The following is a 7,678-nucleotide window of genomic DNA, read 5'->3' as shown; positions in this document are numbered from 1 at the left end:
AGAGGGTCACCTGCATCATGAAGGACGCCACTCACCCAGCACACACACTTTTTGCCCTCCTCCCCTCAGGCAGAAGGTTGAGGAGCATTAAGTGTATAACCACTAGACTGAGGAACAGCTTCTACCCTGAGGCTGTTAGACTCACAAATCTCTAACCAGGAAAAACTATGAAAAAAAAATCACTGTAATGCCACTTGGTAGTTGATATGTGCTGCTGACTATCCATGCTGCTGATCTCATGCTGCTGATTATTTCATCTTGCTGTGTTCATTAGTCCTCTTCTGCTCACACAGACTCATGTTCGTGCTGCTGTTGTTTTGACACATTTTTTTTTTTACTATTAGTGCTTAGTGTATTCTTAGTCTTGTGTATTCTTAGTTTAGTGAATGTAGTATTTTCTTAGTTCATGACTTGGATCTTACTAATGTTTCTCTTTACAATTTGTATTTTTGTTGGATGTAACTGGGACCCTATGTACATAGTTTCGTTCCACCTCATGTACCACATGTGATGAGAATGACAATAAAAATCTTTGTGTCCTTGTAAAGCATCAAGTTAAAGTATGTTTTACTCCTTATACTCGCTCCAGCGTTCACACATTTGCAAAATAAATGACAGGAAAACTATTCGAACTAATCTCTTTTTTGTTTTTTGTAAAACCAATAAAATTCAGTTTGTCAGTTTTGGTCAAAGCTCGAAAGCGTCGCTGCAGAGGAATCAAAGAGCTGCATGTGGCTCCAGAGCCGCAGGTTGCAGACCCCTGCTCTAGATTTTAGTTTGTGGTCTCAGACTGAACTGTACGCCACATGTCTCAGATTTATATTTGCAGAACATTTTGAAAACCATGCCTCATTTTACTTCCACTTCACAGTTATGTTACATAAAACAACTATAAAATACCATGAAGTTTGTGATTGTAACATGGTAAAATGTGGAAAAGTTCAAGTGCATCAATACTTTCACTTCTACTTGTATAGCTCCTTGAAGCACCTCAGTTTTAAGAAACAGAGTTTGCATGAATTCTGTCTAAGAAACATAAAATATATCAAACAAACATTTGAAATCTATCATGAGTGGTAGAATAAATCAGACGTGAACTCAGTGGCAGACGACAGGCCCTCATCCCGTCACCTCTGTCGAGGGTCTCCTGAGTTTTATTCTCTTTTCTGCTGGTTTCATGCTCCTGGTAGACAGAAACAACATGAGCAGCGTTGGTAATATCTGCTCTGAGATCACTGGAGTGAAACAGACATTCAAATTCTCTCTCCAACCATTAAAACCCTCAGACGATCCACAGACATGTTGGACTTGTTTCGACAACAAGCAGCTCCAAACAAATTGCCTGAAGTGGGATTAATTTGTCAGAACGCTCATTGAGCATATCTTAGATGCTAATATGGTTTTGAGTAGGAGGCTAATGCTCAGAGGAGGAGGATGGAGTCATTTCCTAACAGAAACACTTAGATGTTCAGTGCGGCGATACTGTTGGTGAAAGCAGACTGTTTAAACACCGATCGATGAAAATGTCTCGCCAGCATCACAGACATGAAAACAGTTATGAAATCATCTGTGTGCATTTTGTTTTTTCATTTTCTGTAAGCTACAATCATCAAAATTACAAGAAATAAAGGCTTGAAATATTTCACTCTATGTGTAATGAAGCTATGTAATATATGAGTTTCAATTCAGCAACGATTGACAAAAAATACAGAACTTTTCCACAATATTTTTTATTTTTTACGATGCACCACATTAGGCTGTCGTCAGTGTGTGTAAAGATATGTCGGACTGGGCAAACGTAATCTTGAAGGTGTTTAGATGAAAATATAGGATTGAATCTGCTGCTAAGCATGAAATAAAAGAGAAATACTGGGTAAGATGTGTGAAGATGAAATATCAGGGCTCAAGGCACAGCATTCAAACACACGGCTTTGTGAAACATTTGCTAGACCAGTAAGTTTACAGTTTTAACTGAACTTTTTATCTGCATACATAACTAATCTGAGGATAAATATGTACCAATACATTAAAATTGTTGGCCTTCCTAATGTCAAGCGGCTCTTCCATGGACGTCACCGTTGCTGACATATGTTCAGTCATTTCGACTGATTTTGTAGCTGAAGAACCGTAGCAGTTAGTATCAAGTCTCAATTTGAGCTTTGTTTCTGTTTATTTTAAGGACACGCCATCTATGAGAAAATACTTTGTCTTCTTCTTTATGATATTTTTTACTTGCCTTCAGGGTTTTTGCAACAAGTACAAACAAACATTCATGTGAAAATGTCCAGGAATGGTCAGGTGAGTGAAAAAAGTTGTCAAAAAAACTTTATAGGACCTTAAAAAAAGTCCAATACTTTGGATTAAAACTATAATAAAATATTAAAGAAACAGTTGGCTATTAGCGACAAACCATAAAGAGGTGAAGAATACTTTTGCACAGTTATTTTTAAAGTGCTGAAATATAAAATGTGAAGTGCGAGACGGTAATTTTTTTTCTGTTTAACATGATGATACAGCCCTTTCACAGAGATCAGCTTTTAATACAAAGTGGTTCATAATACCATTTTTCCAAATTCATTTCAATTGATCCAAGCACAGAAAGTAAATAAATGCTGCAAAATTAAGATTTACCTCCAGAATATTTTAATAAAAAAGACAAGAGCTCTTAAACTGTAAGAACCAGTAAAAAAAAACGTCTTTTATTAGAAATAAACAGATCATTAAGGCTACCATTATGTCAGTGACTCAATCTGTCTGAGGACAAATTCAACAGCTGGGAAACCTGAAATAATAAAGTTCTGTTTAACCCTGAATAACGGACCTCACTGCTGCCAACGCCCCAGTAAGGAAAGAAGTGGCTGGCCTAAAAGTTGCTAGATGATGTCATCACCTAATTTGCATGTTTGGTCATTTCATTGTAATTGTGATCTAGGCTGTAGGAGAGAAACCATCAACACTGGAGAGACAAAAAGTGAAAACACTCTACATATGTTTAGAATTACACTGAACTTTGTAAAATGATTCATGACCAAAGATTTGTCCAGAACCACACACCTTAAATCAGGGCTCTCCAGTCGGACCAGCAGCAGGGTGTGAGTGTGAGGGGAGGTCACGCTCATAACAAAACACCATCATATATACTTTAATATTACCTCTTTAATTTAAATATACTTATAACTTCTGATTGTTTATGTAATTATTTTGTGTTTTAATGTAATATAACTCATCAGCAGGCAGATAGACACTAACTACGCTGCTCTCAGTTCAGACATGTTTAACAAAGTGGCGTCCTTCAATAATTGTTTCTGATCTTCATGTTCACTTTATATTTCCTTTCCAAACGCTCCAAAAGCTCGTCCTTTATTGAAGAGTGTTTAGTCTCCACGTGTCACACACAGCATGTGACCCACCTGATGATGAATCCATAATTTAACTTTTGGTATTTATTTTGTGGTAGTTGTGGAGCCTTCAGCGGTCTCGTCTGAAGGCTGTTTTATTTTTTTTAAACAAGCTCTCCTGTCCCGTTCGTTGTTTACTCACTTGGCTAAAGTTCATTTGATAGCTTGGTGGTGGAATGACAAAAAAAACCCAACCAAACAAAAAAAAAAAAACCCCAACTGCAACGGAGTCAAGCCAGCACTAAACTTGCGTGCACAGAATAGATGAGCTGGTGAAGATTCTCAATCATCCAGGACATGATAAATTAAAAAAACATTCAATACAAAAACAACTGGACTCAGCCTTATAACCTGAACCCCCCACTCTGCTCTTTGAACTGAGAAATCTCCTCGGATGAGACGCGAAACGTCTTCTGTTACAAATAAAGTCCAGTTGTTTTTGTATTGAACGTCTTTTGAATACAGAATAGATAGATTTTCAAAATAAAATGCCATGCAAACCAATGGAAATAGAAAAAATATAAAAAAAAAAAAATTGTATTTCTTTATTTGTGGCCTGGTATCAAATAATTATCCAAAGCCTGGTACGATCCCCGGCCCGGTGTTGGGAACCCCGAGTCTTAAAGTCTTTCTTTTAATGGTTTCATGTTAAAAACGTCAAATTTAAGTTTTAAATGTAATTTTAGGCACTGCTGATAGAAATGAGCTAGAACACTATAATCTATAACAGTGCATCTTTACTACATTAGTTTATGTGATCTTCAATACATGGTCCCTGATGGACAAACAAACAAACAAACAAACAAACAAACAAACAAACAAACAAACATTAAACCCTCCTTCTTTATCCAGTCTTGGAACTGACAGTGTCCTTTAAAGAGACAAAGGCAGCTATTTGGGATTTTTTAAATCTTGTTTTTGTTTTTCTTCTTCTTCTGGGAGCCTTCAACTAATTACAATAAAATATAATACTATATAACTACCGATATATAACATACTATATAATATTTTATGCTGTTATGATTTAACAATCATTGTAAAGATGGTTTTAACATGATGATGTTACCAATCAAAATGGACCAAAAAGAGACAACAAAACAAAAAACTGTTATTGTCCGGCTGTTGCACGGTAGCTCAGTTGGTAGAGCTGCTGCCTCTCAGAGGGAAGGACGTCAGATTGAATCCCTGGCCAGGGACCTTTCTGGGTGGAGTTTGCATGTTCATGACTGCCTGTCAGAGCTCTGGGATGGGGGCGGAGCTATAATGGCAGCCCTTGCTGCTTGATGAGGACAGTGACTGCTGAATGACCTGCAGCCTCTAAAAATCTCCAAACATCTCTAAACACACCGGAAAACGTAGCTAAATTTGTCACTAGTTGCTTTAAAAAAAGTTGCTAGAGAGATCTGAAATTTTGCTAAATACAGCAACAAAGTTGTTAAACTGACAATGCTGATGGAAGTTGCTCTAAAGAAAAACTTTATTTCAGCGCAGCTTTTTTCTATTACTGTATAAAAGAGAGAGACCATCTTCTTTAATCCCAAAGGGTTATTGAGGTACAGACAGAAGAGCCATGCCAAAGGTTTTAATTTGAGTCTTGAGCATTGTTTGCATTTATTTTGATGGCATTCACAAATGTAAGAGTACCAGCTGTCGGACATCCACCTGATGAGGATCTGGCCCTCTTCCTCATCGACAGTTATGTCAAGCTGGTTCAAAACCAAAAAAGGTTTTTTAAGTTTTGATTTTGAACCAGCTTGACATAACTGTCGATGAGGAAGAGGGCCAGCACCAGAGGAGGGGGCGTGCCAAAGACACCATCTTACCACCAACATAACTGGTTTGTTCCATGTTGGAGTAAGCTGTTTGGTGAAGAATCAGTTTTGTGTTGTGTGTTTCCTTGACTGATGAAGCCTTCCGGATGGAAGGTGAAATGTTTCAGCAAAAAAAAAAGAAACTGTCCAGATGACCTGACTGAAAATTGTTTGATTGTATACCTGGATTATTGAGCATGGACTTTTTTGTAAGAGAAAACATTTACCAGATTAATATTCCACCAGAACCACACAGCCAAACCCACCTGACCACCCCCTTCCTCCTCAGGAGCTCCAGATCATAAACTGTACTCTAATAATCACTATAAATAATAAACACTGTTATCTTTTGTGCAAAGTGGCAACAGTGGAAAGGAAAAACTCTTCCTTTTAAAAGGGAGTTTTTTCTTTCCACTGTTGCCACTGTGCTTGCTCAGGATGGGAGACTTCAACGAAGCCAAGATTCAACCTGACTGCTGGCCTCCTTAGATAGAGAACTTTACTAACTGGCTTTTATGTATGTGAATGTTTCTGTAAAGTGCCCTGAGACAACTTTGTTGTGATTTGGCGCTATATAAACAAGCTGAATTGAATTGAAAATTGAAAATTTTGCAATTCTGAGTTTTGTCTCGTTCCAGGTCTTGTTCAAAGAAACTGGCATTGGAATGAATAAAAATAGATGCAGGTGGGCAGATCCACATTGGTATTGATGGTAATACTGGAGCTTTGTCACACACAAAAAAAATGACTGTCACTCTGGGCTACATGCTGTGAATGGAAATGACATCAATCAAGGCAGAACTCTGGTGTTCTTTGATTTAGTTTGACAGATAGACTTAATCATTTTATTCAGCAGGGATGAAAGATGAAGATACAATACGTTTAAAAAAGGGGAGGGTGGGTTACTGTGAGAAATTAGCATTTTATAAACAAGGTAAATAACATAGATTCATAGATCCAGATCTGGATGACTGACATGAAGTCTTACAATTTACAAACTAATTTATTATTTTTTTAATTGAAGTCAATTATTGCTGCTTAAATAAGTTTAAAAGTGAGACATCTTCAGTCAAATTTGGAAACTAGTTACACGGTTCCCAGTGACTCTGGAAATCAGGGAAAACTCCAAAAACAATGTTCACATTTTCCAGACTGGAAATTCTCAGGGAATTTTAGAAAAACAACACAAATCAGGGGAAAGTCAGATAATTTAACACTGATATGCTGATTTAAAGCAGACCTGAAAGAGATCTTGACGTGTTCATGGAATAAAGCTAATATTCTAGTATCACTGAGTCCATGTTCTGCTTCCACAGCGTACAGAGTACATGTATCCATGCACATATTGTAGGCTACAGTATAATCCTTGTCATCACTGAACGGGACTCTGCCTGCCACCTAAGGCACTAAGTTCTGAGCATTTTGTGTGACTGAAATATCTCCTGGAATTTTAGGGTTCACTCAGGGAAAGCTCAGGGAGTTTTATTTTTATGAAATATAGGAACACTGAGTTAACAATTCAAATGAAGGCTCCATCTTTATTGTCCACCGGCATATGTTAAAGGCCAATAATGTTCATGCCTATGCCTGTTTTTTTATGCTAGCAGAATGTCTCAGTAACCATTGAATGAACATCTGAAGTCAACCCAGTACAATATGGCAAAAATGGCGAAAATAAAAAAAAACAAGTCTACATACAGTACATCAACAAAAAAATTTATATAACAGTATTTGTAGATATTGAGATAAAGTTTATTGTAATCGTAGCTGAGAGTCATCCTCAATATATATATATATATATATATATATATATATATATATATAATTTGTGGGGCTTTGTTTTAAAAATGTGCAACACATCAAGAATTAAGGAATTGTGGAATATAGGTTCTTCTGGGGTTACAAGGTCAATAAAACAATTTTAGTTAATTTGTCCCCTCACCATGTCAAATCCACAAAAAATAAATAAAAATAAAATACCCATGTGATGGCATTGTAACCAGTCCAAAGTTTACCCTGCATCTCACACTGTAACTGCTGGACATGGGCAACAGTGATCCCCATAACTTGAAAAGGACAAACGGGTGACTAATTCTGAATAATTCTTCACATCACACACACACACACACACGCACGCACGCACGCACGCACGCACGCACGCACGCACACACACACACACACACACACACACATACATACTTTACATATTGTACATACATACATACTGTACATACTGTACATACATATATACTTACTGTGCATACTGTACATACACACATACTGTATATACTGTACATACATGCATATGGTACATACTGTACATACTGTACATACATACTGTACATACTGTACATGCATACATACTGTACATACATACATACTGTACATACTGTACATACATACATACATACATGCATACATGCATACATACATACATACATACATACATACATACATACTGTACATACT

The sequence above is a fragment of the Nematolebias whitei genome, chromosome 3 (genome assembly GCF_014905685.2).
Source record: "Nematolebias whitei isolate Nwh7 chromosome 3, NemWhi1, whole genome shotgun sequence".
Lineage (NCBI taxonomy): Eukaryota > Metazoa > Chordata > Actinopteri > Cyprinodontiformes > Rivulidae > Nematolebias > Nematolebias whitei.
Note: the sequence above shows the minus strand (reverse complement) of the source record.